General features: G+C 41.9%; 1 long non-coding RNA gene across 4 annotated transcripts; it reads left to right on the top strand.

Moving 5' to 3' along the window:
* The first annotated feature begins 4,840 nt into the window (after positions 1 to 4,840).
* Positions 4,841 to 8,764, top strand: LOC131333775 (uncharacterized). 4 transcript variants are annotated; one of them, XR_009201906.1, is made up of 4 exons: positions 4,841 to 5,014; positions 5,184 to 5,988; positions 7,408 to 7,494; positions 8,439 to 8,764. It is a non-coding gene; the product is annotated as an uncharacterized LOC131333775 (long non-coding RNA). The 4 variants fall into 4 exon arrangements; XR_009201907.1 differs by having other exon boundaries at positions 4,841 to 5,021; positions 5,197 to 5,988; XR_009201905.1 differs by having other exon boundaries at positions 4,841 to 5,021.
* Positions 8,765 to 10,207: the final 1,443 nt, after the last annotated feature.

Below are 10,207 nucleotides of genomic sequence, written 5' to 3'. Positions count from 1 at the left end.
CAGAGTTCGCGTTGGCGTAGCTGTTGCCACCGAACAAAGCAGTGCTGTTCCCGGTGTATGCACGGGGCTTTGATTTTGAGACTGAGGTGGAGGAGGAATTGTCATTCCTAGGCAGAACGCCGGTTTGAAGGGCTTCTTCGATGGCCAGCCCGGAGTCATAGAAGGTTTCGAAATTTGCGCCCTGAACCAACACGAGGTTTTTGGCAAAGTTGGGCTGCAGATTACGGGAGATGATGCGGATCTGATCCTTCTCGCTTGGATGGTCGGGCATGAGAGCGGCCTTGGCTCTCCATCTTTGGATAAAGTCTGCAAAGGACTCCTTTGCAGTCATCTTGGTGGATTCCAACTCCCGAGTGGTCATTTTGAGTTGGGCGTTGTAGCTATACTAGGCATTGAAGGCCGTGCCGATGTCCTCCCATGTCCGCCTCTTGGAGATGTCGAGCGACAGGAACCACTGGAAGGCGGGACCGGCAAGAGTTTGCGGAAACAACTGGGCCATGGCATCCTCCCCGACGCCATGCAGCTTCATGGCTCCATGATAGGCCAACAAGTGAGTTTTCGGGTCTCCAGTACCGTCGAATTTTGTAAAATCGGGCATTTTGAACCGATCGGGCAGCCGGGCATTCGAAAATGGGCAGAGGTGGTCCATGTCTAGTACTCCCGACCCTTTTCTTTCGGATTTGGCAACGGCTTCTTCCAACTTGGCCATTTTGGCGACTAAGGCTGCCACTTCTGGGCTTGGAGCGGGATTCTCAACCAGTGGTTCCTCCTGGCCAGCGGCTCCCTGTTCACGCCTTTCACCGCCTTCCCCTCCTGCTACAAGGGGAAGTCGCTCCTCGATTAGGGTTTGAAGATTGGCCATAGAGGCGTCGGCCTGGTCGGCCCTTTGTTGCATGATGGCCAGGTTGCGCTGCAGATCGGCTAAGACGGTTGCAAGATTCGGAGGTGGGACATCCGCCATGGGTAGTACTTCTGTTTTAACAAGCTTGGGAGACGCTGGCGGAGCTGGAGTAGACGGAGGGGACTCGTGCGGAGTAGTCGGTGGTGAATCCTCTCGTGACACAGTGCAGGCCAGAGCGTCCGTTGCGGTTGACTGAGAGATGAACCCCAAATCAAATCCTCAAACAGACTCGACGGACGGTCCCAAGTAGGTTTGGCTCTTGATTTTGGAATTCTGCTTTGACATCGACATGACTAGACGGCAAAGTACAAGAGCTCAGTGACAGCCTGCAGTCATTTTATTTGAAAGAATTGACAAGAGAGGAAAAAATGATCATGCCAACGTCGTCGGTGTCCTCCTAGACTCTAGAACTAGGGGGAGTCTGCTTCACACCACTCAGACAGTTGCCATGGAATCCTCGAATTTTCTTTTCGACGGTGTATCCTTGATCGAATCGAATGTTACTAAGGGATGCCAAAACAGCCTAAGCCTTTGACTTCTACCCTTCTCGAAGTTTCAAAGTTTGATTTTGGAACAACTCGGTGTAGATGTCATGATACCGTAACCGAAATGGCGTAAGCAGCACTGTGCCGGAGCCTGGTGTAAGTGATTAGCACTTTTAACCCGAGTGGTGTAAGCATCATGCCATTTCCTCCGTTGCTCCTAGTTTTCGGTTTGAAACCTCGATGGGGTTTTAGGCAAGGACTTAGGAAGTATCGATTTCCCAAAGTCTCATTGATTAAGGATTTGAAAATTTTGGTAACGTGCAACATCGAGATGCACGACTCGTCATCGGTCCAAGGCAACGCCGAGCGGGCGCAAGACAGACTCGACAAAAGACATCCTAAAAGCCGCCCTAGCATGCTCCTACGCAAAAACGGTCATGAATGTATGTACAAGCATGCGATAGGAAAAGCGGTAACACATAGACAGGATATGGGGTTAGAAACGAGTAATCCTACCCTGCGGGTTCCTGTCTTATGTTGAAAGGTTCTAGTGCTTTGTAAACGCTGTAGAGGCCGGTTTTGGCTTAAAGGGATTCCTCTGACTAGAGCTGCGATATACCTCCCATTGCAACGCGTAGAGCAAAGCAATGGTCGAACGGTAGTACGACTCATCATCGTCCAAGGTTGTTGGGCGTTCGAGGACCCCGGGCTCCAGTAAACTGTGCCGGTTACCCAAAACACCTCAACGGGGCTGACCAATCATCGATACGAACGGAGAATGCCGAAGAATGATTAAATGAGAGAGAAATGCAACGCTTTTGAAAACAAATGCCTTTTGAAGCTTGGCTCACTTTTGTTAATTGATACTTGTAGAAAACTACACAAGAGAACAATAGTAAAAAGCCCCAGTTCGGATTGGTCGGATGCTGAGATCCTATTACGTTACCATTCTGTTCTTCAGTAGCGCAAAGCGTACTGTTTTGACAAGCTTTTCGAGAATTGTTCAATTATGTATTAATCGCCCAAATATCAATCAACGCAATGGTCCCCAGCAGAGTCGCCACTGTGGGCATGCCACCCCGGAAATTTTGCTTCGGGAAATTGGGTGCGGCCCTTTTAGTGTTTGGAAAAGAGCGGCGAAACGCCTCGATTCAGAGTCGCCACTTGGGTTTTAGCGGTGAAAACACCCAAGGAACCGAACTCGAAAGCGTTTGCCACGTTTGTTTGATTTTGAAAAGGAGTAGACCGGTCCGTCGTCACCTTCGATATCTGAGGTTCGGGAGCCATGTTACGAGAGGGGAAGGGTTTTATGGCACCCCTCTCGCCCAATCCAGAGATCGGTCTCTACTCGGGCATTTTATAAAAACATTCGCATCTTTCTCTCATTTTGATCATTTTTTAGCCAGTTAGGGCGGGGGAACAGTTAATGGGGGTTAAAACTATAACAAGTTGCAGTTATGTGACAAAATGTTTATGGATGGCTTGATTGCAATAATAAATATAGATTGAGAACAAGCACTGAGCAAACTGGACAAATTGCAGTACGCTGCCCCGCAGGGGCATGAGCAAGTTCTACCAACATGCACTGGTCGAGCCACTGCATGTTGGTTGGACTTGCGCACGCCACAGAACGACTGGCGTACTCCACTTATCTGGTTTCACAGTCTTTGTTTGCAACCCTCTAGGCTCTGGAAAAGGACCAACGCACACCCAGGACAAACCATGCAGTTTAAACAAGCAGGATATATATATATTTACAGACAAATGAAAGGGCTTGAAGCCATAAAAAAGAAGGAAAAAGACAGAAAACCCCCTGAACAGAGTGGGGACATGAAGCAGGCCAAGATCACACTAAGATGCAAGGGCCAGCCACTGGGTCGTAGTACAACTGCCGTACGCCAGTCATACGATGCTGTACGCAGGTGTAACCATTATCCAGTGCATGGCTTTGCATCATCTGGGCTCTGGAACATGACCAGAAGGATCCCAGAGGCCCTCTAAACAGACAAAGAATAAGCAATAACTACTACATCTGAACAGTTCTAAACATACAGAAGACAGTAAACTGGCACTACAAGAAATTTTCCTCGCTATTTACTTGTCGCTAAAGAGTATTTGCGACAAAGTTTCAAAATTCCTCGCTAATTGTTGTCGCAAAAAATGTGGCGGGAATTTTTTATGTAGGCGGGAAAAATGAATTTGCGAGGAAATACAGTATTTTGTCGCCAAAAGCCTGTAGTGACTTTTTGTGGCAAATTTATTGGGACGCTAAAGTTGAAAACCTTTTGCGAGGAATTAGTTTTCTCGAAAAAACATTGGTTATTTGCGAGGAAATAAAGAATTTGTCACTAAAGGCTATGGTTATTTTTTGCAGGAAATTGTGTTCCTCGCAAAAAATCAATTTTTTGCGAGAAAATAATAAATTTTTCGCTATAAGTCTAAACTTCCTTTTTGTGGCTATGTTAGTCCAAGCAACAGTTAAAAGCATAGTTTGCGAGGAATTGGCGTTACTGCAAGAAGAAATTAATACGTCCAAAGAAATTAAAGTCTTATAGTGCACCGCATGAGGCCTTCTTTTAGATCAAAATCGTCTATTTTTTACGTAATATGGACTAAATCACTTTGTACCATGAATGAAGTTGATCGCGTATCGTTAGACACTTGGTCAGACTTAAAATTTTAATTTTATAAACAAATTTGCATACCGATGAAGGAGTTTTTCTAAACCAATTGAGCCAAAAATTCACGTGAATGATTTAATTGACAAACTCAAGGAAATCAACGGTATCGATCATCATGATTGTGTTATAGTTATGTGGCTACTGTGCATTCGCCTACAGCACATGACTTAGTTTACTATCAAGTAAGTTAAACGTATAGATTCTAAAGATCATTGTTGAGTCTATAATTATAACGGATGATCTAAACCGTTAGAATTTCACATTCTACCAATTCAATAAGTGTCACCCAAATAGAAGATCATCGGATATCAACAACTACTTGATCGGAAGACATTCAATATGTCCAGAGGTATTAAAGTCTCATAATACACCACCCAAACACCACTTGAAGTATTTATTCGCGATCAAAACCGTCTATCATTTGTACCCTATACTACTGACCATTCCTACAGAAAATAAGATTAACGGACACACGTAACCACCATATTGGAATAGGTTATTCATGCCAAAAAAATGATTAGACTCGTCTAATTTTTTTTTTATTGTATAAAAGTATTTCAACGAGGTAGTTGCGGATGTCCGATCAATTTAATTTGACGAGTCTTGCAAGATGAATGATTTGGATAATTGAGTAGAGATTTGGATCACCGTAAGAAAATATGGTCTGATTATACACGTCAATGGATCACTACAAGAAAATATAGTCTGATTATGCACATCAATTGTTCCAGACACATCCGCGAAATTTCATCCCTCTTAAAAGTACACCCAAAATCATATTTCCCTCCTCCTTTTTTCACTTTCTTTTGAACTACCCTCTCAAATTTTCCTTCGCCCAAACGAAAACCCCTTAAGAGTAAAGACAAAAAGCCCCAAATCCTGATTTCTTTCTAATCGTCGTCGATCTCTCACCGGCATCTTCACTGATTGTCGATCGCTCACCGTCCGTCGCAGGTACACACAATCTCTCTCTCTCTCTCTCTCTCTCTCTCTCTCTCTCTCTCTCTATTTAGTCGTAATGGATTTGGAGCACACACATGCACAGAGTACGGTTTATCTCAAGTTCTGGGTTCGATCTCTCTGAACCTGAAGCTCTTCTGTTGCTGCCGTTGCTAGAGTTGTTTGACAGCATGAAGTACAGAGTTTTTGAGCGAAAATCCAGAAGTACTGAATGTCAATCCATCCGTGGTTTATACAAGTCCTCGAAACCGGTGTGTGTCAGTAGACTAAACAAGTAGAAGATCTAAAGCAAAACCCCAAATTGGTTGTTCCAATAAGAGGATAATCTGGTTAGTATTGACAATTTCTCTTGCGTGGGCTAAATTACTTCTCTCTCTCTCTCTCTCTCTCTCTGCGTTCGTTTTTTTGAACACACTCCAGGTGTTTGATTAAATGTTGATGTTGCTACTAAGTATATCATATCTGAAGCTCAACAGAAAAATATGGAGAATTTTTGATTGGATTCCTAGATTCTGGTAATTGGTTGTTTGCAGTTCTGATTTTAGAATGTGCCAAGGAATGCTTACCTATTTCCAATCTCTATAGAACAACGTGCATTTGGAATGTAGTATTTCGGGAATCAATTATAATACATCTGATACAGAATTATATTTTTTTGGAAGTGCTTAGTTGTAGTAAACTCACACGTGCAAACCAATGTGGAAAAGACATGTGGAAACTAATAGATCTTAATGTGTTAATTAGCCTCACAGTTTGTTGAGCTTGGATGTGTGTCCTTACTATAAGTTTTTCATCATTTCTAAACAAGTACTTCAATTGCCTACTAAGTGTTTGATAAAATGTGCCAACTACAATAGCCTTATGGTTTCGTTCATTTTTTTGTGTAATTATTTTGCAGAATCTTCGGTAGAATCGGTCTCTCACTTTAAGCCAATTTCTACCAAAATCTTATGAACTCGAGGTACGTAAAAACCATTCTTTTTTAACTGCAAGTCCAATGTTACAGCTGTGAACCCTTCTTTCATAATGGGAAGACAGCTTTGCATTGCTGGGATCCTATAGCTATAATCCTTCCTTTTGCTTTGCTACTTTTATTCCATTCAAGTGATTCTGCCCACTTCATGATGATCATGATGTGATGCTTTTGTTTGCAATAGGACCTAATTCTACGCTCAATTTAGTTGGAGAAACTAGCCCTTTTCCGGTGTTGCTATTCTTTCTACTGAAGCTTGAAGTGATATGAAATAGTTAATACGTGATTGCGTGTATGTATACTATTGCATATCCTACTCCTCTTAAAAAAGAAAGACTTTGGTTGATTTCATCGCTAGGCATTTTTTGCCTGATTTGGACAATTATGTCCCTCAATTGTATGGATGTTGTGTTTGTTTGGTTGGGTAGAAGGGTCATATTACTTTTTCCATGTAGTGGGTTACGTGTTGTCATCGTGAGGGGGTCAAGTTGGTACGTGTCGTGATCGTGAGGGATGAAGGCAATGGGAGGAGATTTCTGATTGGGGGTTGGGGGGGGGGGGTCAAGTGTGACAATTGCTTCTTCTTGGATCTTTCCCGTCGATTTGTCATGTTTTATTGCCTGTTATTTTAGGTCTTTGAGGTCGTTTGTTAATGCTGTGCCTCTCGCCATTTGTGACAGGTATTGCTTACGAGTTGCAATGATTAGTTGTTTTGTGTTGTCTGGTTTAGTATGTCATGCAGCGCTCTGTTCTTAAAAGTTTGTGAGAGTTTCTATTTGTTAGGTTGTAAGAGTTTCTAACACATCCACACGTTGCAGTGGCCTACATTACTAAACGTAGAGGAGCCAGAAGAAGTGATCAGGCTTTCCTCCGAGAGTAATTGCATTACTCTACATAAGAAAGTAGTTTTCCTAGACGAGACCACACAAGTTCAATTAGTGCAAGTTTTTTTAAAGGATGCCTCAATAATAAATTTCACCCTGGAGTTTCCTTTACATTGATAGAGTACCGCTGTCATTTGACAGGATCTTGAATATCTGTTACAAGAGACTTCAAGGGATGGATTTTGCTTCTTCGTTACTTCTACACCAATTAGCCAATTAGACGTCAACATTGCTCTCTTGGTCGGTAGTTCGGGACTTGTGCTGGTGCAGTCTTCAGGGTTTGCTCTAATGCCTAATGGACCCGACGGCTTCAATTCTAATGCTTCATCAGTGACAGTTGCCACTAATGAAGTAGGAAACGTCAGTTGCCATTATTAATTAGTACTTCTACTTCACATTCCTTAATTTTCATTTGTTTCTTGGAAACATCATCAATAAACTAGGAAAAGTCAGTGGTTCTTGAAAGAATCTCAAGCAAAATGATACAAATCTCGTAAAACACTTGCATAATTTTTTGTTGTAGGCAACGAGGTGCACAAAAGTGAAATGGAAGAAAAGCGAAGGTCGCATCGGAAGGTTAGAGTACATCGAATCGTGATGCTTCAGATCCGTAAGTATTCCCTTATTATGTAGAGTTCTGGCTGGTAGCGCTTAGATGTACTTGTGTTAAATGCATAGCACTGGCTGGTGTGCTTATATTTTCTCTTATGTTGTTAAATGCAGAGCATTGGCTGGTGTGCTTAGATTTATTATGATTTCGTTGACGTAGAGCACTAACTGGTGTGCTTAAATTTTAAAATGTTGGTTCTTATCGTATTCCTTTAGTGTTGAGGGTGCATGAGAGAATAGTTGGTTGATTGTCGAACACTTTGTTTTTTTACTTTGTAAACTGTTGTATGATTTTGGGATATCATGTTTGAAGCATTTTAGAAAAAAAAACTGTTTCTTAGAGAAGATGGGTTCATTAATAGAATTGGTCAGTAGCAAGGAAGGGTAATTTATTTTCGTTGTGTGTAGAACATATTGCGTTGTGCCTTTAGGCACAAATAATTGACTAGATAGAAGGTAGAGAAGGATAATTCATTGGCGGGGGAGGCCAACGACTGTAATCCAGTTAAAGGGCTAAAAGGGAAAACTCGGCCTTAGTTTCTTTCCGGAGAAGTCGGGTTCATTGGTAGAAGTGGTTAATAATAGTGAAGGGTAGTCATTTAGTTTGAGTTCAGAATACGTTGCGCCGTGCCTTCAGGCAGGAGCATGCACTAGTATGGTATAAGTGCTGAAAGTGTAACGTTAGCATTTTTATGGGTTGAGCAAAGCTGCACTTTTTTGGCTTTAGCTCATCCTTGTTGAGCGATTAAGAGACTGATTTTATTGCAACTCATTATAGTTAGTGTTATCTGTTTAAGGACTCTATTACTGCTTCATTTTTTGGGGTTAAGTCATAATCTATGCTTTAAGCTACTAGGGATATTCATGTTTAGTAGTGATGACATATTGCAATCAATTATTACTCATGACTATAATTTGTAAAGCTTTTTATTGTGTTACATGCAGATTGCTCAACAATCGATGGTGATCATTTGGTGGATGAAGATACAATGTAGTAGGAGATATGAGATGAACGATGTTTTGGAGGGACAAAGCTGCCTTTTGTCTTATGTATTGGTACTACTAGATGGAAAAATGATGTCTTTAGTTTTTGGTATATGGTAGTACACATTATATATAGTCATTGGATTGTGGTTCTTGCTTTTGATGCTTGATGTTATGTTCAAGGGGTTTTTGGCTTTTGTTTTGGGTATTGAAGAAGATTAAGGTTAAGATATCGTGTTTTGACTTATTTTAACTAGTTTAAGTTAATTTTATTTTATTGCCTTTGAGTTTGATGAATTATGTTTTTGAAATCATGACAGGAAGCAAAAAAAAATATCAAGCAACTAGTATTTTTGTGTAATGATTTAGTTAATTTGTAGCAAAAAAAAAACTATTTTTGACAAAATTTTCCTTGCTATAAGAAATTCGTTTTTTGCGAGGGGCAAGTTTCCTAGCGAAAAGGATTCACCAGTTTGTCAAAAGAAACAGTCTTTGGCGAGGTATTTCTTCCTTGCAAAAAGAAATCACCTTTTGCGACAAAAATATTCCTTGCAAAAATCAAGACCTATGTTGGCAAAAGGAATAGTCTTTTGCGAGAAATCTATTCCTCGCCAAAAGATTTATTGTTTTAGCGAGGAAACACTTTGTCGCTAATGAGATATTTTTTGCAAGAAACTGCCCACCTTTAGTGACTAATTTGTTTAATATTAGCGTTCAATTAATTTCCTCGCTAAATGGTGTACTCAATTGCGACAAAGCCAATTTCTCGCAAAATGTATTTTTTTTGCGAGGGAAAAAAAATTCCTCGCAAAAGAGAATCAGAGACTATATTTTTGCGAGGAAGTGACGACGAATGAAATTTCCTCGCAAAAGGCTTTTGGCGAGAAAAAATTTGGATTTTGCGAGAAATTATAGTCCTCGCAAAAAGCCTGATTTCTTGTAGTGTGGTTATTTAGCATGCGAGGGTGATTGACAGAAAGATAAAACAAAAGGAATGACGATCCATGATCCCCACGCCAGTTGTGCTCGTACTGCCATGACTGGCGTACGGCATGTAGAAACTGGCGTGCGCCAAGTATCGTCGCATACGATTGTTGTATTTTACCAGTTCAAGGCCAGGACTAGTATTGCTTACTAGCCTGGGCCTTGCTGGTTCCCCTCAGCGGCCGAAAATAGAAAGGAATATAAAGGTGATATACCTTTTGGGTGTTGAAGTTTGAAGGTGGTTTAAAGCCTAAAGGTTGAAGATGGATGCTTAGATGGTGACTGGATATCAGCTGGGTGTATGGGAGAGGACTTCTTTCCTTTTTCTTTCAATAGAGGAAGAAGAAAAAAAGCAAGAAGATAGGAGAGGGGAGCTTTTGCTTCTTGATGAGGCTAACCCCTTGCAAATGAATGCAAGGGGGGTATTTATAGGGGAGAGAGACTGAGATCAGTCTGGGACCAAGGCTTTGTTTGGCTGGTTGGGAGAGGAAGGGAGCCTTCCATGCATTAAATGCATGGGACTTGGCTTGATGGGGGGTGTAGGAGAGAGAGGGAACGTCTCTGCCGAGAGTAATCATCAGGGACGCTGTAGCCGACGTCAGGGTGGCACAAAAGTCCCGCCCAAGTGGCTGAATAAAGTTGATTTGACTGGGTTTGACTGGCGTGAGCCACTATTAACTGGCGTGCGCCAGTAAAGGCTGGGCCACTGGTCGATGACTGACACGTGGCAGATAACTGGCGTACGC

This window comes from Rhododendron vialii, chromosome 7a (genome assembly GCF_030253575.1).
Source record: "Rhododendron vialii isolate Sample 1 chromosome 7a, ASM3025357v1".
Lineage (NCBI taxonomy): Eukaryota > Viridiplantae > Streptophyta > Magnoliopsida > Ericales > Ericaceae > Rhododendron > Rhododendron vialii.
The sequence above is the reverse complement of the archived record's forward strand: the minus strand, read 5'-3'. Positions and strand labels throughout refer to the sequence as shown.